The 26,123-nt window shown below is 36.5% G+C and overlaps 1 protein-coding gene across 22 annotated transcripts in view; it reads right to left on the bottom strand.

The window, feature by feature from the left end:
• Positions 1-26,123, bottom strand: part of DLG2 (discs large MAGUK scaffold protein 2) — a 2,177,398-nt gene that overhangs the window by 1,209,443 nt on the left and 941,832 nt on the right. The gene's annotated exons all lie outside the window — the stretch shown is intronic.

Here is a 26,123-nt window from a genome sequence, read left to right as displayed (position 1 = left end):
TGATAACAGATGGAGGAAGTTTCAAAAACCTCCCAGTGATGTCAACAATGACAAAACACCATGTTACACTTCTCCAGGTGCCTGAAAAGTTCTAAGGATTCACCAACATATGTATTCTCTCTCTTACAGAGGTTATATCCCTGACATGTTTGATAGGTGGTTTCCTAAATGTTCTTTCTTTTGTAGTGGAAGCTTTGGCCAGGCTCACATGGGGAGCTAGAAGGTCAATCAGACATATTGTTCCATTAAAAATAAAATATGTTACTACTAGGCATATATCCTTTGAAGGATAAAGTAAAATCAAAGGCTCCAGAACCACCCAAATGTTCATTGTAGTGCTTTTAATAGGTATAAAAAACTGGAACAAAAAGTGGTTATCTAACAATTGTGGTACAATGGATGTATTGTCTGACCTGGAGTCAGAATGACTTGATTCAGATCCAGTCTCAGACACGTGATCATGAACAAATCAGTGAACATCTGACTACCTCAGTTTATTAATCTGTAAAATGGGGATAATTATATCACCTTCCTCCCAGGGTTTTGTGAGGATCAAATGAAATAATATCTATAAAGTTCTTAGTCCAGAGTTTAGCACATAATAGATAACTGCTAGTTATTGAAAATATTAGCTAATATTATCATTAATTGGGGAATGGCTAAACAAATTATGGTATGTGGATGTTAGATAATATTCCTGTGCCACAAGAAATGATGAATGAGAAGAATTTGGGGGCATAGAAATACATGTGGGACTGATGAAAAGTGACAAAAATAAAACTTGGAAAAGAATATATACAATCACAAATTTTTAAAAGAAAGAAATAATTAAACAAAACTGAATACTGTGTAACTATGATGACTGAGGTTGGTCTTGAAGAAGATAAGAAAAAATAAATCTTCATCCCTTCTTTGTAGAAGTGGAGGTTTTAGTTGTAGAACATTGCACATAATCTTAGCCTAAGCCAATGCACTAGTTAGTTTTCCTTAATATTCCTTTTCTCTCTCTGTCTCTCTCTGTCTCTGACCCCCCTCCCTTTCTTTCTGTCACCTCCCCACTCCTCTCTCCTGCCACCTTTTGCCCCTCTTCTTTATATCTCCCTTCTCCCATTCTATCACCCCTACTCTCTCTCTTCTTATTCTGTGTAATAGATGATTTACCTCCTCCTGGGTAGAAGAGAGAAGAGGGATGCATGTGGAAAAGAAAATCATGTAAAGACAAAAATATAAATATGTATACGTAGTTAATTTAATTTAAAATCCAATCAGATCATTTCAAATTTTGAGAGAGTGAGGATCTGATTTGCTTAAGGGAAGATATATAAATATCACTAATCTACAACCAATTCAAGACATCCAGCTTCCAATTCTAGTACTGGTTTTGCTCCCAACTTGTTATGTGTGGCCTTGTACACATTACTTAGTCTCACTGTTCCTCAGCATATTTACATTTAAAATAGAAGGGGGATAGGGAAGGTTAGACTCTAAAGTCTTGGGTTCCTTCTAGCTTTGTGCTTCCCAAAACCTAATGTTTAGATGAGTCTTGAGAATCTCAGGGTCTGTTAAACCTAGAGAGCCTCTATCCAAATCAAGTTAAGCAACTCACCAGCTAGTGTTCACTCAGTATGACTCCATCACAAGTTCTGTGCTAAGAGAGATGTAAATGAAGTATGAATTCAATAGCCCAAAGGAATTTACAGTCAGTCAGAAGCCATACTGCTGCTGTGTACGAAACAGAGACCAATAACTGTACCCCACTGTCTCTAAAAGCAATAGTTTAGAAAAGGAAGATACCAACGTGACAAGGATTTTTAAGGTATGGCAATATGGAGGATATTGGACATTGGCTAGGCTTAGAAGGATGAGCAATAAGTAAACAAGTAGAGATAAGGCAAGAGTGATTTTTAAGAGGAGAAACATTGGCAAATTATGTACAAGGGCGAATAAGAATACCATTTCCCTGAAGCTAAGGTACACATGATTTTTTGGTTTGGTAGTTTTAGTTGTGTCCAACTCTTTATGACTCCATTTGGAGTTTTTTTTTGGCAAATATATTGGAATAGTTTGCCATTTCCTTCTCCAGCTCATTTTACAGATGAGAAAACTGTGGCAAACAGAGCTAAGTGACTTGCCTGGGGTCACACATCTAGTAAATGTCTGAGACTAGATTTTAATTCAGGAAGATAAATCTTCCAGAACTTAAGCCCTGATATCTATCCTTTGTGACATGTAGCTGCCCAGACACAAGATTTTTGGTGTCCTCAAAGATATGATTACACCTCAACAGAAGTGAGGCAGGTACTTTTATATAAACATTCCAGCTCAGGGTACAGAACAAAAATGTATTCAGTCAGGATCAGCAGGTCATATACATAGCAACATCTCCCTATAGAAAAGTACCAGCTAAAACACTGACATGAGAAACATTAGCCAAGTACTATACCCATGAGCCTCAGTAACCAAAATAATGACTAAAATCTGCTAGACTGTATAGATAAAGGCTTAAGAAGAAATAATGATCAAAAAGTTAGTAAAGTATATAACAGACAGCATCATTAGACTCTTGGGAGTTATTTTCAAGGTAACGAAGTCAGTGTAGCACACTGAAGTGTGGACTGGACCAGGATGATGGAGAAAAAGTCTAGCTCTTACTATATCTGTTCAACTGTGAGAAAAGTAATTTAATCTCCTTGAACTACTATTTCTTCATTTAAAAAAAAGAAGAAAAAGAGAAAATTATTATGTCTGGTTTGTCTATTCTCACAGGGTCACTTTTATAAGAATATAATAACAAAATACTTTATATTCATAAAACTCAGCATTAGCAGCAAGTATATTAAAAGGGGATGCTGTTTACACGGGGAAGATTGGTGTATGTAGCTCATGTTTCTATTCAAAGATATGAAGGACCTTTAATTCTTTCTGAGTGGAGAATATTAAGTGTGAGTAATCGCTAAACTTACTTCCATTATTAACCAAATTTAACTCATCTCAGATTTCATAGGCCTCAGTTATGGTCTGAAAAAAAAATAGATCCTAAGGGACTGTGTCTAAGTTTGTACAATCAATATGTGACAGAGGCAGATTTGAAGCCAAAACTTTTGATACCCAGATCAAGATGGATATCTTCTGCTATGTCCATCTGGAGGGTACAGAGCTACAATTCAGGTAGAAATGACACCAATTCATATTTTACAGAAATTTAAAGTTTGCAAGGTATGTTTTCACAATACATAACAATGAGGCAGATAGTGCAATATTATGGCCATTTTATGGGTGAGGAAATTGAGATTAAATGAATTGTCCACTGTGGGATTTGAATCCATTTCCCTCTGACTCCAGATCTAATATCCCTGACTCTCTGTGTGTGTGTGTGTGTGTGTGTGTCTGTCTGTCTGTCTGTCTGTCTCTCCTCTGTCTGTGTGTCTGTCTCTGTCTGTCTGTCTCTGTCTCTCTCTTCTTCTGTCTGTCTTTCTATCTCTGTCTGTCTGTCTGTCTGTCTGTCTTTTTGGTTGATTAATCAGTAGGTCTATGATTTAGTTGATTTCAGATATCACTCTCCTATGACTTGGGCTCACAGTGACCAATAGTAATTCATAATAGGTACAGTTGGATGGAGCAATGTTTTTTAATGAGATTTTATATTGAGAGCTAGAAGAGTATAGCAGAAATATCAATGGAATCATAACCACGGGATCTTAGGTAGAAGCCTTTATTTGTCCCTTCCTACTTTTGAGACTTTCATAAAGTTCATGTTGTACTTTGTAGAATGAAGGAGTTGAACCCTACATGTATTACCATTTCTTCCAAAACTAAGATACAATAGTACATGGCTTCTTCCCTGCTTCCTTTGAATTTTGGTGACTACAGCATTGCTAGACCAATACTTATTATCCCTGTCAATGTTGTTTTACTTCAGATCTCCAAATTAATAAACGCAAAGAAAGAGTTTAATTAGCTGAAACCTAAATTGTCATTATTAATTTACTAGCTACATTACAATAGCTTGTAAAACATTTATGCTGCAGTAAATGGAGTACCTAGTTTCCAGTGGTCACGTGGAGAGTTTAATTTACTATATGCCTAAATATTTAATTATGAATTGTAGCAAAGCTTTGCTAAGGTAAAAGTACTTCCCTTATAACAAAAGAGGAAATGACTGGTTGAAATGTCATAAAAGGTTCTGAAAAGGGATAATAGAAGGGTATTTGCAAATGTTCCTAGAAGATCTTCAGAATAGTTTTAGACTGATCATAACTTGAGCTGGAAAGGGAATTAGAAGAGAATTTTAAATTGAATCCCTTCATTTTACATATGAGGAAACTTAAAGCAATAGCAATTTACTGACTTGCCCAAGGTCACACAGGCAGTAGATTTTAAAGACAATCTTTAAATCCTGATCTTTGGATTCCAAATATGTTTCCTTTTCCAAGTCAATCAAGGTTAAATCCAAAGTTCTCCAACTGACCAGAGACAAATTTTGTTTATGAATTCATGTTTTCTTAATCCAAATCTATATTTCTATTTACTGCCTCATAACATCTAATTGCCAGATATTGTTGTTCTAGCATTTCAGTCGTATCCAACTGTAACCATGTTTGGGGTTTTCTTGACAAAGATACTAGAGTGGTTTGTCATTTCCTTTTCCATCTCATTTGACAGATGAGGAAACTGAGGCAAAGAGAGTTATATGACTTTCCCAGGATCACACAGGTAGCCAGTAACTGAGAACATATTTGAACCCAGGAAGATGAGTTTTCTTGATTCCTAGGCCAGTGTTCTATCCACTGCACTACCTAGCTGCCCCTCCAGATCCGATCTCTGTTTGCCAAAGAAATGAATATTTCAGGAACTAGGTTATCCTCAACAATGCTTGTATTTTGGGCTCTAAGTATGAGCAAGAAAAAGTTATAAAGAAATTTTAAAAAGTCATACACTAATTTGAATGGTTATATCATTGCATTTTTCCAGAATAATTTATCAGACACTACCCTCAATTTCCAGGATTATTTCACACAACTTATTTCCTCATCCTCTATATCAAAACCAAACAACTACTAAATTGCCCCACTCCAAATGTCCTATGTTGCCCTGACTCCACACCTTCACACATGTTGTTTTCTATATTTTGAATGCTTTTCAACCTTAATCACTGCATGGTGACAACCTTAGAATTATATAAGGTCACTTCAAGTAATACTTTGTTCATAAAGCCTTTTTTTATGTTCCTGGTTGAAATTCCCTCCCCTTTCTGGGACTTCCTGTAATTCTTTGTACTATTTTTTACCAAGTGCTATTCTCTCTCTCTCTCTCTCTCTCTCTCTCTCTCTCTCTCTCTCTCTCTCTCTCTCTCTCTATATATATATATATATATATATATATATATATATACATATATATATATAATGGAAGGGACCTCAAAAGCCAAATTCTAACCCCCTTGTTTTACAAATGAGTAAATTGAGTCACCAAACCATAAAGTGGCTTCTTCAACCTCACTGACAAAGCTTGGATTTGAACCCATGTTATTGTATTGTAAATCCAACATTCTTCCACTACATCCCATCTTTATTTTACAATATAGATTTTGCATTAATTTTCTACATGTGTGATATATAGGAACTCTATATCAAAGCAGATTTGCATACTATTATTCAGGAAGACCAGGATTCAAATTTAGTCATTGATACTAACTAGCCATATGACCTTAGCCAATTTATTTAACTTCCCTGTGACTTAGCTAATTTCTTAGGTCCTCAGATTGCCATTACAGATTTTCACATGTTCTAATGGTACATATGATGTCTCTTAACTGTACAAATATGATTTCCATGTGGGCAAAGGATATGTTCAAACTGATTTTAATTACTTTCCTGACTCTAGGGCACAGTGCTTTATACCAGGCAATCACTTAATGATATTTAGAATTCTGGACCAAGAGTTAGGAAGACCAAAGATCTATGTCTCAGTTTCCTTAATTGTAAAATAGTGAGGATAATAGCATCTACTCAATGAAATAATGATTTTAAAGCACTTAACACAGTGCTTAGCATATACATACTAAACATTACATAAATTGTTAACTATTATAATTATTTTCAGTACTTTATATACATGAATTTATGTAGTTGTATATATGTTTACACATGCCACATATTTACATATGTACATTACAAATGGGTATGTATATATATTAGAATATAAATATTATAGATACATAATAAACACATGATCCTGCTAACATAAGAATAAGCTACATTTTGCTACTTAAATGTTTTTCCATTCCTTATAAAGCCATTCATTGGATCGGACTGTTCAAAGTTACTGTTCACCATGGAGCAAGAGAGAGTGATGCTGGATCCTTTCCAAACAATTTCTACTCTTTAGAGGAACAGAAGTTTATTAACCTAATTAAAGGCACTTGCCCTGTCTCCTAAGAGGATGTACTCTTGGTTGGATGTCAAGGCAAAAGTGTTTCAAGATAATGACTAGATGTCCAAATGGCTAAGATCCTGGTACCCCTGGCAAGACCAACTCTGTTTAATCACTGTTGCAGAGTCACTTTCCAAATTTTTTTTCTTAGGGAAGTTGAGGAAATTTAGCACAGTCAACATTGGATAATGAGATATTTTGGGAAAGTGCATTAATATATTAATAAATGTATATGTATGATTATATGTACATGAATATGCATAGAGTGAATACACAATTAAGCAGTTTTGTGATAGTGGAAGTAATATTTTGAAAGAGGATGTGAATTTATGATTTTATTGGTGGAAAGATCTCTGGGAATCAGTGTTCTTATAAAAAATAAAAACCTGAACAGATTGATAAGATTAATCTCTAAAATCTCTTCCAGGTTTAATCACATGATTCTAATTTGTTGTTGTTCAGCTGTGTCTGATTCTTCCTGCTCCCATTTGGGGTTTTCTTGGCAAAGATACTGGAGTGGCTTGCCATTTCTTTCTCTAACTTATTTTTATAGATGAACAAACTGAGGTAAGCAGGGTTAAGTGACTTGTCCAGGGTCAAATAGCTAGGGGCTGTCTGAGGCTGGATTTGAACTCATGTCTTCCAGACTCCAGACCTAGTCCTACTTCACCTAGCTGACACTAAATTACCAAGGTGGAAACAGGCACGAACCTAATATACACTTCTCCTTCCCATTTTCTTTTCTTTTTATTATTAATAAATAGGCATTTTCAAGAAAGAGAGAGAGAGATGTGGTCAGGGAATGAATTTAGAATTATTGAATCATCTCCATATAACTAACCAGATATGAGGGGGATATTTCCTCTCTGTCAACCTGTTAATTTAAAACTCATTTGAATTTGTTTTCCAAAAGACACATAGTGGTTCCTCACCCCCAACCAACATTATTTCATTATGGCACATTTTGAGCTGCATTTGCAAAGCATGAAAGAAATGACTGATACTAAAGCAAATCCCTACTTGTGTATCACACAAGCCATTTTCATAATGCCCTTGCAAATTGCAGAAATATTCAGGAAAAAAATAACTTCAACAAAATAATGGATCACATTTGAATTAAACATGATATTCATAAAGTTCTATGGGGAAACAGGGTTGCAAGAGATGGGCTTATAGAGCAGGAGGGAAAATGTCCTCTTACCCTAGAAACCTGAAATATGTGAAATATGCCAGCATTAAAAAAGTGATAACAATAAAAAGGATTATTTATAGAATAAAAACAGGAAATGCAATTGGAGATTAGTGAAGATGTTTGCTTTCTGTAAACCATGAATCCTAGAGAAGAGGTAATAAAGATAGTTATTTCTAAGAAATAGACCCAAACTAGCTTCATTGAAATCACAGCAGGAGCATTCAGAGTAGCAATTAATGTAAGCACTGGTGTGTAAGATGGTTTCCAAATGCTATCCTGGGTATATTTTTTTAGTACGGCTTGTATGTGTTTGTGTGTGTGTGCATGCATTTGCACTATGTAATATGAGCAGGATAAAAGCTGAGGGTTGTAGAATTTTATCAATTATTTCCTGAAAGTATTCTCATGTGTCCTATGAAAGACCCTAAAAAGGTAGTGCTGATGATTGCTCCATAAAATGAGATCCAGGGAAATAAACTTGGTTATAGACCTGTCTCAGTTAAATCTTTAATCCAAACAACAATTTTAAGTGAATACTATGCAGTGGGTACCATGTTAGTGACTGGAGAAATAAAGACACAAATGAAAATACTTCTTGCCTTCATGAATCTTCCATAGTATAGGAAATCACAACAAAGAAATGCAAAATACCTATAGAAAGACACATAGCCATTTCAAAAGAGAGAAAGTATCAATAACTGGGAGAATCCAAAAGGCCTGATCTAGTAGGTGGCACCTGTGTTATCTTGACATAAATAAAGAATTCTAAATTTTAAAGGTGAAAAGATGAAACATTCCAGATATGAGTTAAGCTAAGAGATGGAATGACTCCCACAAGGAGTACCTGACTCCTAAGACCATAAGACCATCTCTGATTGAAAAAAAAAGAACATTACAATACTAAGAATGTTTTTAAAAGGACCATTATAAAGGGAATAAAGAAGTAGAACTCCCTTGAACTCATTAAATGATTTTTAACTTGAATTTAAAAAATGTAGTCTACAATCCCCTTTCTTTATGAATGAGATCATAGCCAGTGATTTAAGTATGTCAGAATTTCACTATCCCTCTACAGTGTGGTTTGATAGAAAGTGAGTTGGGTTGGCAATCCTGTTCTGCCACTTACAAGATCAAAGAAACTCATTTAGCTTCACAAAATTTTATTTCCCTCATTTGTAAAATTTGTACTCTTTTTAACACAGAACTGTTTTGGGGACAGTATTTTAAAACCATTAAGTGTTATAAGAATTCCACATAAGCCAGGTCCTTGAAAAAACTCATTGAATGAAATTTCACAAGTCAAATACCCAAAACATCTCACAATCAGGTAGTTAGTCCTATAGTGTGTGTGCATAATATATAGTTAGGAGTTCCAGATATGTAGTAAGGAGGACATAGAAGGAACCCCTTTGAACAATGAGATCCTGAACCACTGAAAAAGTCCATCAAGGGTCATGAAGATGTATTTAGAATAAGGAAGGTTCTAATATACTTCAGATCAAATATTTTCCAAAATAAAAACAATAACAGTTAGATAGTGCTTTAACATCTGCAAAGTACTTTCCATTTATTCTCTTCTGTGGCCCTTAGAGCAAGTCTGTGAAGAATGTACTATTAAATTTTTAATTATTTTTTCTCAATTATATGCAAGGAAAAATCTTTTATATTCATTAAAATATTAAGCTCCAAACTCTCTCTCTCTCTCCTTATGTCATCTCCCTCTTCCTTGAGAAAGCAAGCAATTTGATATAGATAATACCTGTTCAGTCAGGCAAAACAGTTCTTGATCAGCCACATTGCAAACAAAAATGGACAAAAATAAAATTAATAAAGGAAATTTTAAAAATATATATATTTCAATCTTCATTTGGCCTCTATCAGTCAGTTCTTTCCCTGGAGGTAGATAGTTTTATTTCATTATAACTGCTTCAGAATTTTTTTCATTACAGCTGAGAAAAGCAAAGTTATTCACAAATTGATCATTATATAATACTACTGTTACTATGTACAATGTTCTTCTGGTCCTCATTCCACTTTGAGTTAGTTCATGTAGGTCAAGAAGGTACTGTTATTATTACCATATCATAGATGAGGAGGCCAAGGCTGAAGGAGGCTAAGTAACTTGTCCAGGATCACACAGCATGTCTGAGATAGGATTTGAATTCTAGTCTTTATCTACTCCAGATCCAACGATCTACTCACTGAGCAATCAAGATCTCATTCCCTAGAGTGTTATGGAAATATTAGTCATGCTTCCTACTCCTAAACAAGATGGCTGCTAAGTTTAGGCTGAACATTTTCCATGCCTTTACAAAAGTTTTGGATTGAATGAGGAACTACATGTAGCTAACCAATTGTTAGAGATGGATAAGAATTCACAAATAATACATACACAAGCTGAGAATAATGGGAATATGAAGCATATTGAGTATAGAGATTACAAGACTGACTCTAACTAGATATGTGATCATGAACTATTTTATTCAACTCTTAAGCCTATCTGAAAAAATATACATGTGTGTGTGTATGTGTGTTCCTCTCACCTAACTCTCAGATTAACTTGAAGAAGATTTCCTTTTATTTATGTTGATATCAAGTATCATTCAATCACATAATCTCAAAGTTGGAAGGGATCTCATCAGCATTCTAGTCCAAATTTTCTCTGAATGAGGATTCCTTCAAGTAACCCTCCAAAATCTTTAAATACTTTAATATGAGCGAGAACCCTTCCCCTGTTAAGGCAGACTATTCCACATTTGGACAATTCTGAATGCTGAGGCATGCATTCCCTTAAATCAAACTGAAATCTCTTTCTTCAACTTCCATAGATTGCATCAAGTTCTATTTAATGGGGCCAAGCAAAACAAGGCTCACCTTTCATTTTCAAAGAGTCCTTTGAATCCTTGCAAATAGCTATTTTATCTCTAAATCTTGCCTTATCCAGAGAAAATATTACCATCCCCAGTCTCCAATCATCTCTGGCAATCTCCCTATACTATTATAGTTGTTGTTCACTAGTTTCAGTTATGTCCATCTCTTCATGGCTCCATTTGGGGTTTTCTTGCAAATATATTGGAGCAGTTTACTCTATTTGCTTCCCAAGATGATTTTACAAATGAGGAAACTGAGGCAAATAGTGTTAAGTAACTCACTCAACTACTAAACATTAAAGTTCAGATTTGAACTCAGGTCTTTCTGACTCCAGAAACAGAGCTCTATCCACTCTGTTACCTAGTTGTCTATCTTCTCCATAGATCCTCCTTAAACAAAGTGCCAGAATTGTTCTACATTTTAGGAAGCATCTATTCAGAACAGAGAATAGAGGAATCATCACCTTCTTTCTGGAAGAATGAAGCATCACAGTGGGAAGGGCAAGTTAATAGTCCCAAATGAAAAAAAATGAAAAAAAAACCATGAAATATTCACAAGGGATAGTGTTGATATGGATGTGAAATTAGCAAAGACAATATCCTGACAAGGAAAGTGGGTTCATACTCTCTGAGGTTCTCTGTAAAGCCATAACTCCAATAAATCAAGAAGCACCCTAATGGGCAACTGAGTTACTCAAAAGGAAAGGAAAAAAAGAAGGAAAATACTCATATTCTAACTTCTCCAGCAAGACTTCCATTAAAGCTGACATTCCCCATAAGCCTAGGATTATATTCAAATACTTTGATGAGTTAGAGATAAAAAATGCAGATATTCTCTTAAGTGAGGCATAACAGAGTCCATCCATGCTTGTTTAATGTAGGAGACTTTTACCCTTAGTCTCAGCCATAGAAAGTCAACTAAAAGTGGTGGGGAAATTGTCCTTGATCTTTGATTTTGTGTGAATATCAATCATACAGCTTGATCACATATTGGTTTTCTCTATATATTTCTCTGATAATTGTCTATAAATTGTCTACAAAAGCTCTTGAACAGTCAATCCTTCAGACAGTCAGATATTGTAGCTTCCCCAAAGCCAGTCAATGCTGCTGAAATTCAGATCAAATTGTCCAAAGAAGCATAACTGGCAAATAGAAACAGTTGCAAATGCTAGAAACTTTCATTTCTTAAATCTGGCCCCCAAAATATGATCGTTCTAGAACCTGTTCCCTGCTTTATAGCACTATGTCCTTTCCCCTATACCATGCTGCAGCTCTCTTTAAATAATGAACAGCTCTTATAGTTTGAAAAATTGTTATCTAATAGTTGCTTTTGGAAAACCATTCTCATCTTCTCTCCCTCTGTTCCTGCATCTCTCCATTCATCTATCCCATTATTCCTACATCCCTACCACATTCCTTGCATTCTTCTCTCTTCTACTCTTTCCTCCTTTTCCCCCTCCCTCCTTTCATGAATTGAGTAAATACTAAATACCTTGTATGAAAAAGAACACTCTAGAAGAGCTCTTGAAATATATAAAATTTAGCTGTGATAGCAGGACACGCTATTTTGAATCTCATAGTCCAGAAGGGATTGAAAGAGACTGAATAATAAGAGCCTTAGAAAGTCATCAATCATTTCAGAAAATAAGCACTTACTGTTCACTATGTTCTAGGCACAGTACTAAACACAGTAGGAGAAACAAAGACAAAGGGGAAAATGTTCTTGTTCTTAGGGACTTCACATTCTACTGGGGGAGGCAACATATTAAAACTAGATTCATCTAAGATATATAGAGTAAATGGAAGTCAATTCCAGATGGCATAGACACCAGCCATTAATGGGAAAGGGCTATTCCATGAGGTAGGATTTCAGCTGTACCTGGAAGGCAGTCAGAAAAGTAAAGGTAGAGATGAGGAGAAAGAGTTTTCTTAGCCTGAGTGAGGGGGCAAGCCATGGCACAGAGATGGGAGATGGAGCATTGTCCACAAAGAAAAGCAAGTAGGAGAAGGTACCTGTAAGTAAACAGTGTAGACAGAATAAAGTAAAAGAAGACTCAGAAGATAAGGAACAGTCAGAGTTTGAAGTGCTTTACCAGAGGAGTCCATATTTGATGCTGAAGGTAAAGGAGAACCATTAAATTTTACAAAGCAGACAAACAGGGTGCTATGTGATGGAGGAAGGTCATTACCAGGCTAGGGGATAAGGGAAGGTATCATAAAAGAGGCAGGAAGGAGTCAAGTTTTGAAGGATAGGTAAATATTTAATAAAGACTTAGGGATGAGGGCTAGGGAAGTCATTCTGAACACAGGAAACAGCCTGAGGGATTGTTCTGGCAATAAACATCTCTTATGGATGTTGTTCAGTCATGTCCAATTCTTTGTGATCCTATATGGGGTTTAGTTGACTGTAGTGGTTTGCCATTTCCTTCTTCAGCTCATTTTACAGAGAAAGAAAGTGAGGCACATAGGGCGAAGTGACTTGCATAAGGCCACAAAGCTGCTAAGTGTCTGAGATCATATTTGAATTCAGGTCTTCCTGACTCCAGACCAAATGTTCTATCCACTGAAACACCTAAACTATGTGCCAAGCACTGTGTTAAGTGCTAAGAATACAAAGAAAGACAAAAGACAAAATCAGTTTCCAAGGAACTCACACTATAGTGAAAGAGACAATATGTGAAAAATAAATGAGGTACAAAATAGTTGTATACAAGATCATATGGAGTTAATCAAAGGACAGGCACAACAATTAAGGAGAACTAGGAAAGGTTTTTCTTCATGCTTAATGTTGTAATATTTATTGGGAAAGGAAATAGGATTGGAAAAAAGGGGGATAATGGGAGGTTTGTATAGGGTATGGAGGAGAGAGGGGAGAGAGGGTATATTTCTTGGTGAGGCAAGGGAGGGAGATGGCCCCTTCCCCCACAAACTGTCAGTCTTGTTTCCTTTCCACAACGTAGATAAGAACTCAACAGGTGTCCTCCTCCCTCTCATTCCACTTTCCCACCCAACATATTGATCAACATAGTATTGCCATTTGATATTTACTATGCCCACACCCTGAAATCCATGGCACCTAGAATATGAAACTTGGCACAGAAAACAATAGTAATCCTCCACCTTGTGGTCTATAAGAAACATGGAAATTATTTAAATAGCTACCCACTCCCTCTTCAAAGGATCAAGAAGTGTTTACTGTTCTTAGAGTTTATTACAATGTATTAAATAGCTTGAATTTAAAAGAGTTCAGACCCAGATATATTTTCTGTTCCTCCCCAGGGTCTAGAAAGTATCTGTTCATTCATGATCACCTAGTATCTTTGAAGAATTGTTAAATTGGAGAGTCAAAGTTCTCCCTTGAACACATACTGGTAAGAGGAGTAATCTCAAGCAATAGGTTTTTCAAACTAAAGCTCATATTCAAGCATTTAATCTGACTGCATGGGGCAAGACAAGAGGCAGAGGTTTTCTGTGTTGCGAATGTTTCAATCACACTCCCATGACTCCCAGGGTCTTCTCATGACAGCTTTATTCCATCTTTGTGTTGGAAAAGAGAGGAAATTTGAATAGAGAAGGAAAGACAGGAAGGCAGTTTAAATACCTGTCAAGACAAAATATTTTACCTTAATCAAGGTCTAGAGGAACAAAAGAAGAAAGGAATGTGGAATTCCTGAAAGAATCTCTCTACTAGTCTGGGTGAAGACAATGGTAAGGAAAGACTTTCACACACTCCTCAGTCTTTAGAAGTCTCAAAGTCAAGCAATCCTCAAGAGAACAAGTATATATTAAATGCCTAATAGATCCTTTCTATTCTGGAGAATACAATAATAGAATCTATAGCCCCATGTTGGTGAACCTATGGTGCATTCTGGAGAGTGCTGCTCTATTCCCCCTCACCACAGTGACTGAGGACATTTTTCACATGATCCATCCCTCTACCCATCAGCCCAATGGGAGTGCTCCCTCTCTCCCCTCTCTGGGGTAAGGCAGGGAGCTCACATGGGAAAAGAGGTTGCAGTATGGGCACTAGATCTCTAAAAGGTTCACCATCAATGCTTATATATAGTCCCTTAGTTTCAAAAAGCCTATAGTCTAGTGGGGAAAGCAAGGACAACACTCATGAAGTGGTGAGAAAATGCCCCAAGATAATATAAAATGTAATACTGTAAAGTATGTGATACAGACTTTCCAAGAAAATATCTCTATGTTGATCTCATTCTGACACAAATAAAACATTTATAATTCAAGTTGTGCAAACTGAACTAGAATTTTAAAATCTGGTTACTGAAACATAGGACTATAATTAGCAATTCTAGAGCCTGAGGGCAATACAATAAAATGTGTCAGGGTCAGCAGTTTTAAAAGGAACGTGCCCTAAAATTTAGTCTATCAAGACAACTTAAGTTAAATGGGAACTTTGGGCACAAGATCCAGTGTGAAAAGGGTGTGGGTCATATTAAGGCTACTAAAATAGAACACCTTTGGTGAGATAGCACAGGGAAATGTCCCCTAGAACTAATTCAAAAGGAATATATCTCTGGTAACTTCCTATTTCAATTTTTTTCTCAGAAAGTAGGTGTTAATTTCAGTTACTTCTATCAAGTGAGAATAATGCTCTTAGAAGCTTCAAAATATTGATATTATAGGACAAAACTCCATTGTTCTATTCTAGTTATGATGCCAAGGCAAAAGTTATTGTAGTAAAAACTTAAGACTTTTAGTTGCTTCTTCAAGCCACTAAATGGCCCCATGAAATCAAGGAGAGAGCCCCTGTTCCTTTTGTTCATCACATGGATATAGTTACCTTGAAAAACTTAAAAGAAAGAGGACAAAAGTCCTTTCTTATTGATATAAAATTCCATGACTATGATTCTCTCTGCTTCTCTGTCCAGCCATGCCTGCCATCTTTATCACCCCTTCCGCTGACTTTTAAGACCTTGGTGATTTCTCCTCTAGTTTCCTCCATCCAACTTTCCTAACAGTTGTATCTTGTGATAAGTTAGAATAGACAGCATTGATGGGAGCTGGGAACAGGTGCCCTGTTCATTTCTTTCCCTCTCTGCAGTTACCAGGTGACTTGGGAAGAACTCCTGGGCAGGCCTCTGGCTGTGTCAACACCTGTCTTCTCTTTCACTCCAGTCAGGCAGACACTGCAGCTGACTCATGCTGCCTGCCCAGAGCTGAGGAATGATCCCAGAATCATAAGGCTGGCAGGAAGAGGCTTCAAAGAAACATCTCATGCATATTTCTGTAGTCAAAACTGTCCTTCAACTATCTTGGACAGATGAGAAACTGCCATTTTTGTAATACCTTAAAAAAGAAGTCGCCTGCCTCATTCAGGATCTATTACACCTCAGCATCAAGAAATTCTTCCTCATGCTAGATTCCTATCTGTGATTTCATAGTACAAGTGCATTCTCTTTAATTGCTTCTTCGTGAGGACTGAAAAAAATACAAAGATTACCATCCTTACTATAGCTAGCTATAAAAGAACAGCCAAGTGGCACAAAAGAGAAGTGCCCAGGTCTTAAATCATGAAGACTGATCTTCCTGAGTTTAAATCTGACCTCAGAGACTTACTAGCTGTATGACCCTAGGCAAGTCACTTAATCCTGTTTGCCTCAGTTTTCTCATCTGTAGAATGAGCTAGAAAAGAAAATGGCAAATTGCTCTGATATCTTTGCTATGAAAATCCAATTGGGGTCACACTGAAAAACAATTGAACGATAATATAACCATATATCCTTCTAGCTAGACATAGAGATGCAAACATAGATATCGACAGGATTATAAGGACAGGACCTGGGATTTCATCAGTATAGGGAACCACCTGGTGAGGAAACTCCTTCTCCCAATGTAGGTTGGCAAAGTCTCCACGACTTAAACTCATCAAGAGTTGCTTATAATACAGAAAAGTTAAGGGACTGACCCAGAATAAAACAGCCAGTTTGTATCGGGGATGGAAATTGAACACAAGGTTTCCAGTTTTATGACCAGATCCATAACCATACCCCAATACAACACACCATCTATCTAGATATAAATATATATGTATATTTATATATCACACATAAAATGCATAAATACATACAATGTACATATATACATCCAATATGTGTAATCTATTATCTATAAATAGATAAACACTTCCTGGATTTCCCAGCTCTGTCTCTGCCTCTCTCTGTCTCTATCTCTGTCTCTGTCTCTCTTTCTCTCTGTCTATTTGTCTCTCTCTGTCTGTTTCCCTGTCTGTCTCCCCTTTCCAGTCCTGCCTTGACTTCTTCTCTTCTTTCTCTCCATCAGTCTTATCTCTATCGATGTACATGTGCATATACATGTATGTTTGCATACATATACACAGATGTTTTTATGTATGTATGTATGCACCTACATTCACATAGAGAGACTGATAGATCTATGAAGATTTATACATTCTTGCATTTTAAATAGGCATTTATTTAGCACCTACAAATAAGATGAGTTGTGCTATGTGCTGAGATTCCAAAAGGGTTAAAAAAATAAATGAATAAATGAATAAAGAAACAAAAATAGTTCTGGACCTCAGGAGTTTACATTTTACCAAGGAAGGGGGGGAAACAATATTTACTAAAATAAATATTAAACATATATTATTAAATATATTATATATGAAGATTTAATGACAATTTAAGGAGAATGGAGGAGAGAACATTGAACACTATAAGGATGAGGAAAGGTTTCTTGTATGATTAGGGTTTTATATAGCTCAATATTTCAAAGAATTGTAATTTTATTGAAACACCATGGAAAGAAACTGAAATACTCACCATATATATGAACACGGATGAGTAACTATGAATCTATTAATGTAGAGTCTTGTGCACATCCCTACTCCTCCGCCTCCAGTCTTCAATTCAACTTAACAAACACTAATTAAGTACCTCCAATATATGTCACTATACTAGATGTTGAAAATATGAAGATAAAAAATCCATAGCTCCTGTCCTTGAGTTGTTTCCATTCTTCAGGAAGAAAAGGAGTGCTAGTAGATGGCACAAGATGCACACAATTATTACAATACAAAGTAGATCATGGGAACATAAATTTAGAGCCAGAAAAGAACTCAGGGCTTATCTGATACAAAATCATTTTTTAGATGAGAAAACTGAATCCCAAAGTAATCTGCATCAGGACATCTAGGGACTAAGTGAGGGAGGTAACATTTGCACCAAAATTCTCTGACTCTAACCCAGTGTTCTTTCTACTGAACCATACATCAGATCTAAACATTCTGTAGGAAGATTAGAGATGAGAGGGAACAATTTTAACTGGGTACATGTATGGAGAAGGGGAATGGAGCAAGTGATGAATAAGGCTTATGCGTGTTAAGGATATCCCTTGTCTTTGCTGAGAAAAATAGAAATACTTCCTTCTACTTTCCAGTAGATAGATTCTGTTAACTACTGTAGCAATAAGTGATTGAATGAATGAATAAGCATTAAAAAGAAACAAGTTAATAAACTGCCTATTATCTTTTAGACACTTTTTTTTTGTTGAAGAATTCTTATATAAGAGGTTTTCCTTGGAGAAGATAGCCTATGCCTTGTGCCCATATCTGAAGCCTTCCTATCTTGGTAAGAATTTTCAGAGCTTAAGCACATAAACATACCCTTTGAGAGCCCAAAGTCATTCTAAAGCCAAGATGCGATATCAGAAAAAAGCCTTCAGGGAAGAGCAATCTCTAAATATTTATATCATATGTCCAATGTCTGGGTGACCTTCAAGATTTAAAGATGACTCTCAAGGCAACTGAGAGGCCAGTGGTGGCTGAGTAAGCTGTAGCATGTTACCAAAAGAACTGAATAAGAGAAAAGGCAAAAGGTTTGTGCAGAACAAATGGAATAGCCCAGAAACCCTAAGTGTGCAGTAACAGGTTAGATGGAAATCCAAGAGTCCTTCAGAAATATATAGGTAAGTCAAATGATAATGCTGGGCTCTCGAAGGCACTGTATTATCATTATTATTATAGAGCAGATCAGAGTGTAAGCCCCTGTACTCACTCAATACTATGTCATTGAAATATATACAGCTACATGTACTTATCTTATTACTTGTGGAGGTTACTATGTGACCTTAGGGAAGCCGGGTTCACCACCCCCCCCCAAAGTCTCTTCCAGCTCTAGATCTATGACGTACATGCATAGGAAGAACTTACTTGTTCAAGATTTTCAGTTTTAAGTGCAATTTTAAGCTCCAGTAGTTTAAGAATGCACTGAAACTTTTGGGACACCCTGCATTTATACATACACATATAGATATGTGTAGAGCTTATGCATATGCATAAAGAAAAATATAGATAAATTTGGACTCACTTCACTTCCCATCTGCTGCCCTGCCTAATTTCAATACCATAGAAAGAGAGGTCACTCCCCGGATAAGCTCATCACTTCTAAACTCACCATCATGCTGCTAACTCATGCCTTCATTGATACCACCTCCCTCAGCCTCCTTTCTTCTCTCCTTGGAGGGCTGGATAATGGAGTACAAAACCACTCATATTGCCTTCCTAGACTCTGTCAACTGATTCTTCTTTGCATCTGTTGCTCTGACTGGTTCCAACTCTATGGAACAAGATGCCTCCATGTCAGGTACCTCCTGAGTCTCTCTGTCTCTGTCTCTGTCCATCTGTCTGTCTGTCTGTCATTTTCTCTTCCTATTTCTTTCTCTTTCTGTCTCTCTCTGCCTCTCTGTCTCTTTAAACTCTTACTTTCCATCTTAGAATCAATAATATGTATTGGTTCCAATACAGAAGAGCTATAAGGGTTAGGCAGTGATGATTAAATGACTTCCCCAGGGTCATCCAGCTAGGAAATATCTTGAGGTCAGATTTGAACTGAAGACCTCCTGTCTCTAGGCCTGGCTCTGAACTCACTGAGTCACCTAGCTGACCCCTCCTCAGCCTTCTCTTAAGCCAAACAATCTATAGACATGAAGTGAATGTTAATCCCTTTGCTCATTCACACCTACTGCTCTTAATCTACATTCACTTACCTTGTGAAATCCACAAAAGGACATATGACTAGCTGAGAGAAATCAATGGTTCATGAAGTAGAAAGATCCCTTCCTGAATATAACAGTCTACCTTTATTTATGAAAGTCAGTGCCATATTTACTTATATTATAATACAATAATTTGAGAGCAAGTTTATATTTGTATAATGATTTTTAGTTTTCCTAAGCCTTTTACATATTCATTTGATATTCCAAACAACAGAAAGATAGATAAAGCAAGGTGCAAATGCTCTCATGGTTGATTGGGGACCAAAACCAAGTTTGCTGAGATCGGGACTAATGACGAATCTCTCCTTCATTGTTAACTCAAAAACTAATTTTTTAAAAAAATTTCTCTTCACAATGGGGTTGAGGATCTGTCTCCAAAAGAGAAATGAAAGAAAACAAATGAATATTTAATTGCCTATTAGATTCTGGTCACTGTATAGTGTTTTACAAATAGATGTTATTCTGATCCTCATTTTGCAGTTAAGAAAACTGAGGCAGGTGAGGCTAAGTGACTTGGCCATGATCACACAGGTCCTTCCAGACTTCAGGTCCATGATCCTATTCATTTGAACACCTGGCTACCTCTGCACTCTTTAGCAACATTACTTTGGTGTTACAAATAAATATATAAGAAACCTGTGTAGACCTTGGATTGGGCGGCTGGGTAGCTCAGTGGATTGAGAGCCAAGCCTAGAGGTGGGAGGTCCTAGGTTCAAATCCGGCTTCAGCCACTTCCCAGCTGTGTGAACCTGGGCAAGTCACTTGACCCCCATTGCCTAGCCCTTACCACTCTTCTGCCTTGGAGCCAATACACAGTATATATATATATATATATATATATATATATGTATATATATATGTATATGTATATATATATATATATATATATATATGTAGGTCATATCTGTCCTAAGACACTATTGCGTCTATGGGCTGATGCATATTATTTTCAATTCATTCATTCCACAAACATTAAGTGCCTCTGATGAGGCAGTCTAATTTAGTATAGGTTCATAGAAAGATTATTGGATTTCGAGTCAGGAGACCTCTATTTGAAACTCATCTAAAATACTTTCAATAACTATATGATGGATAGCAAGTCCTGTAACTCCTAAGAACCTCATTTTCTTCTTCTGTAAAATAGGAATTATCATGTTTGTGCTTCCTGTTTTGGCACAAGAAAAGTGTGTTCCAAATCTTAAAGAGTTACACAAGTTACTGTCATTCTTAGGAGCCAGGAACATCACTGGGGGAAATTCAATTCACCAAAGACTTTCTTTGCACCTACTGTATACAAAGGACTAAGAAAGGGACTCAATACAAAGATACATAAGTCAGTCTCTACATCAGAAGAAAGCCTATGATATTTTGGGGAAAATCAGACAGCTATCTTTTTTCTCCCCAATACAACCCATGCCCCACTGTCAATCTGATATGCCCAAAGTGAAGATCTGACCATGTCATACCCCTCCCCAACTCAACAAATCCCAGTGGCTACCTGATACATCTAGGATCAAACGTATAATTCTCTGCTTGGAATTTAAAGCCTTTCATAAGCCAGCCCCTTCCTACATTTTCAGTCATATTATGCTTTCCCCCCTTACTATTTCAATATCCACCTCTATGCCTTTTCACTCACTATTCCCACAAGACATGGAATGTTTCCCTTCCCCCCACCCCGCTTTTTAGTTTCCATTGTTTAGTCATTTCTAGTTGTGTCCAATTCTTCCTGTCTCCCTCTGAGGCTTTCTTGGCAAGAATATTTGAATGATTTGCAATTTCTTTTTCCAGTTCTTTTTACAGATAAAAACTGAGGTCAATATTGTAAAGTGACTTGTCTAGGATCACACATCTAGTAAGTGACTAGAGCCAGATTTTAATTCATGAAGATGAGCCTCCTAATTCCAAGCCTATTACTCTTTTTAAAAAAATAATTAATTAATTAATCAATTGATTGATTGATTTAGAATGTTTTTCTAATATGGTTACATGATCCATGTTCTTCTCCCTTTCCTTTCCCCCCTCCCTGAGCTGACCAACAATTCCACTGGGTTATACATGTATCATTGTTCAAAACCTATTTCCATGTATTCATATTTGCAATAGAGTGATTATTTAGAGTCTACATCCCCAATCATATCCCTATCAAACCATGTGATCAATCATAGTTTTTTTCCTGTGTTTCTGCTCCCACAAATCTTTCTCTGGATGTCAATAGTGTTCTTTCTCATAAGTTCCTCAGAATTGTCCTGGATCATTGCATTGCTTTTAGTAGAAAAGTCTGTTACCTTCGATTGTGCCACAGTGTATCAGTCTCTGTGTACAATGTTCTACTAGTTCTGCTCTTTTCACTCTGCATCAGTTCCTAGAGGTCTTTACAGTTCACATAGAATTCCTCCAGTTCATCAGTCCATTCAACACAATAGTATTCCATCACCATCAGATACTACAATTTGTTCAGCCATTCTCCAATCAATGGACACCCCCTCATTTTCCAAATTTTTGCCACTACAAAGAACATGGCCAAGCCTACTACTCTATCCACTTCAAAACTCAAGCTGAAATTCTACCTTCCTAGGGAGATCTTTCCACGATGCCTTCCAATCTCTGCCCATAATGCCTCTCTTATAAGAATAATTTTCATTTCCATTGTTGATATCTTTTAGTATCTAGCTATTCAAATGTCATGTCATCTCACCCATTAGAATGCAAACTTCCTGAGATCAAGGACCATAGTAGAGCTAGGATTTGAGGATGGAGGGTAGGGAGGTGAAGAGGGTGAAAGGGGATATTTGTTTTTATGTTTATTTTGTTTTGTTTCTTGCCTCTCTTTGTGACTCCATAGTTTAGTACACTCCTTGGAATAGTAAGTTCTAATAAATTCTTTTTGGCTACTTGAATACCAATTATACCTACATGCCTAAGAAGAATACAAAATGCTTTGAAGTCCAATAAGGGAGAGATCCCTTCTAGCTGGGGAAGCAGTGTAAATTCATCTACTATGTAGGCAGTCAGGTTTAAAAACCACACAACAAAACAATGCAGCAGATAGCTGATAGGGGAAGTGAAGGAGGAGTGAAGGGGGAGTTTTCAAGGACCTTATCACTGGTGCATTCTATTGTTCCATCAGAAAATGTACTTCCAATTTATCTATCTGAGCACATTTTCAGACAGCTTTCTTCTATTTTTTTTTTATTAATACACCTAGATATTGACTAAATTGAGCTATTAAAATAGGTGTCTGGAAAACAAGCCCTAAAGACAGACTTTTCCAGACACAAGACTAAAAACAATGTGTAAATGGAAGATTCACACCCCATCAGAGCTATTGAGACAGAGCTCTCAGATAATGCTTTAAGGAAGGCTGAATTCACACTCTATACTGTTTCCCTCACTTAACTTAGGAGCATGAAATAAATCTTCTAAAGGCGAAATAATAGAGGACTTTGCTTTTTAGAAAAAGAGAATTGTGAATCATCTAACATCCTTGACTCATGCTAGGAAAAAAAGGAATGTATGCACAATTGTAAAGCATTTAAATGCCCTTTGATGAGAGACATGTCTGTTACTATAGAAATAAGCTATTGGCAGCAAAGTCACCTTTCCGGTTAGAGTGATATCATTGTAGCTTTCTAGCTTCTTCAACTGATTCTCACTCTTTGACTCTCAATAGGAATCCAAGAAGATGATCTATTTCCCTTTTTGTTTTGTTCAAAATTTGGATTGTCTGGTCTCTGACAATTAGACAGGACAGGCAATATGCACAGTGAAGTCAGTTACAATTCTGAGAGAAGTAGGGGGTTAGATCACATGATCACTAGCTTGGACAATGAGAGGATTCTAAATCAAGACAAATAGTGGCTTGGCAGAACCAAAACTACTAATTATGCTGTCTGAAGCAAATATTATAAAATATGTCCAGTTCTAGCAATGTGAAAATTTCCCTTAAATCAACTTTTAAGGTCAAATTCAGTAGAGAAGAGATGATTTGGGGCACAGTTGTGGTGACCTGCAGTAGGTGGTTCAGAATTCAGACACTGTAGGAGAAATGATCCCTAGGTACCACTGCAGCAAGAGAGATATATGGACTTTAAGGTTCAACCAGGTTCCTGTTGGAAAATGAGTGTACTGTTGGGTTTATCTAACTATTCTTACAAAGTATTGCTTCTTACTAACTGCCAATCTCAGTCATTTCCATCTTTCAGGGTAGCACAAATGTTATTAGTACCCTCTTCTTTTCAGTGCTATGGGAAATAGTCTCAGTCTTCCACCCAAGTTCCTAGATGGTGTCAGAATAAGAATGAATGGCATGCCCTAATCAGACATGGCAGGTGGGAGGAGAAATGACAAGCCCATGAAAAAGAGCCTTAGAGACAACCTCTTATGAGGCTGTCAATTCCTACTGGTTCTGAGAGTAGGGGTGTACCAGGCCAACCATCCATGAACCAAGCACTGTTTAATGTTTAGGGGGTTTATTCAGGCTTATTCACTCCTAATTAGCTTCTCAAGTCACCCAAGCCCTGAAGAAAATACTCTTCAAAGCACACCTGAGTGCTAAAAAAAGGATCTCTGACTTGTGATAGATCCCATTTCATTTTATTAGACCGGGAGGAAATAAACTAGCTTACTTACTGTAACAAGAAGCAGAGATTTATAGAGGACTCTGAAATACAAAATCACAATCACCAACCATCATTCAAATTGGAAAAAAGGAGAAGCAATATACATAATGTGAGGGAATCTCAGGCTCTCCCACAGTCAAGCTCATTGATTGGTCATTTTCTCTCAAATCAAATTGATTAATCATTGCTACCTTTATGCATCCATTCCAATCATGGAAAATATTTTCATTGGCTTTTTAAAGCATAACTACATACCATCAGTTGCTCTTCACTTTTTTCCCTTGATTGCAATTTAATGGGATTTGGGGGCTACAGAAACACTTTGAATATATTGCAAATAATTCAGTTCAATAGGATCTTATGATTGACTGTTTGTTTAAAATATATCACTTGTAGAAGATTACCCCAAATATTAATTAGCAGCCACTTGTTTAAATCACACATACTGGTTTATACAAAGAGAAGAAAATAAACTAATTTATTCAATGCACTGTATTGTATAGATTCAGTTCAATAATTGAGGTCCTGCTATTTTCATATAGGTCACAAGTAATGTTTCCAAATAGACTTTAAAAACTGTTACCATTCAGGTGATTGAATTCAATATTATCCCCTTTCATTTCTGAAACTCGGAGAGTAAAACTAGTTCCCCAGTGTCAGAAGGATTTCTCTTCATAGGTTTTTAAAATTAATCATTGTCTATGAGATATAAAGACTTCAAGTCCCTTTCAAAGGATATGGCAGAAAACTTGTTTTCTCTGTGTCTGTCTAATACACTGGTCACTGAGAGAATGGAAGGAAAATGACTAAGTCCTAACTGGCTTATGAATCAAATATACCTCCCCCTCTTTATTGGCCAGCAGCCTCTTAGGCTGCATACACTGAATCCCACAGGGCCACTTTTCCTAACAGTTGAGCCTAAACCTGAAATAAACAGAACTGGACAGCTCAACTTTTCTTCACATACTGATTTGGCACTAGGCATTTTCTTACCATGATTTTAACAGCTATTCGAGTAGTCTGACAGTTCTCTTATTCATACAACCTATAATTTTCTAGGGTAGAAGACACTTTCCCTAAAATATTTCTTATAATTTTCCCCCTATAGAGGAGAAAAAAAGAGACTGGTTTTAGTTTATTATGGCTTAGTTTTTAAGTGATGTAAAATTTTAATGCCATCAGGGAAGCACACAGCAAGAGGAACATAGCCCCACTCCCCTAAGTGATTAAAAACTTAGATTTTTGAATTTTTCTCTTGTATTAAACTTGAGAATGTTCAAAGCTGGGCATTTTTAAAACCTCTAATCTCAAATACTGAATTCCTCCAGTATCTACATCTTACTTCCCCTTACAATCTTAGTCTATCATTTTTTTTTCTTACTTTATCTGCCAATAGCCTTTACACTAAGTCACCATGAAGCGAATGTGAAGGGAGATTGACCTTTGTGATGAGAACTATTCCACAACAGGGAAACTATATCCTGACTAGAAATCTGTTTTCATACAATTCCACTGAGGCAGAAAGGAACTCTAGGTTCCATAAACTTAATTTCCCAACCTCCTATCATCTTTGAAAGTTTCCTTAATGGTGCTTTTTGAATTGGGAGCTGAATCCTTAACCTGTATCTGTTTGGTAATAATGCATCATGAAACTCAACTAGTAAGCCAGACAATCAACTTGTCCTTGCCCAAGTTTGTACACTTTCCTTGGTCTTAGAAGTAATTTCCATTTCACAGAGAAAGGACAAATGAGGAGGTGTCTGCCAAAGACTCTCTGTAAACAACTGGTCAAATTAAATCACAAAGCCATCATAAAATGCCCCCTCACTAAAGAAATGGAGAATCTGCCAATGGCAATTATAATTGTTGACCATTTTTAACACTAATTCAGAAACGATTAAAAAGAAAAAAAAGAAAGAAAAGAAAACCTCTCCTACTCCTACCCTCAGCTCACAAGATTTTGCACAG

The sequence above is a fragment of the Monodelphis domestica genome, chromosome 4, assembly GCF_027887165.1.
Source record: "Monodelphis domestica isolate mMonDom1 chromosome 4, mMonDom1.pri, whole genome shotgun sequence".
Lineage (NCBI taxonomy): Eukaryota > Metazoa > Chordata > Mammalia > Didelphimorphia > Didelphidae > Monodelphis > Monodelphis domestica.
Note: the sequence above shows the minus strand (reverse complement) of the source record. Positions and strands in the feature narration are given on the sequence as shown.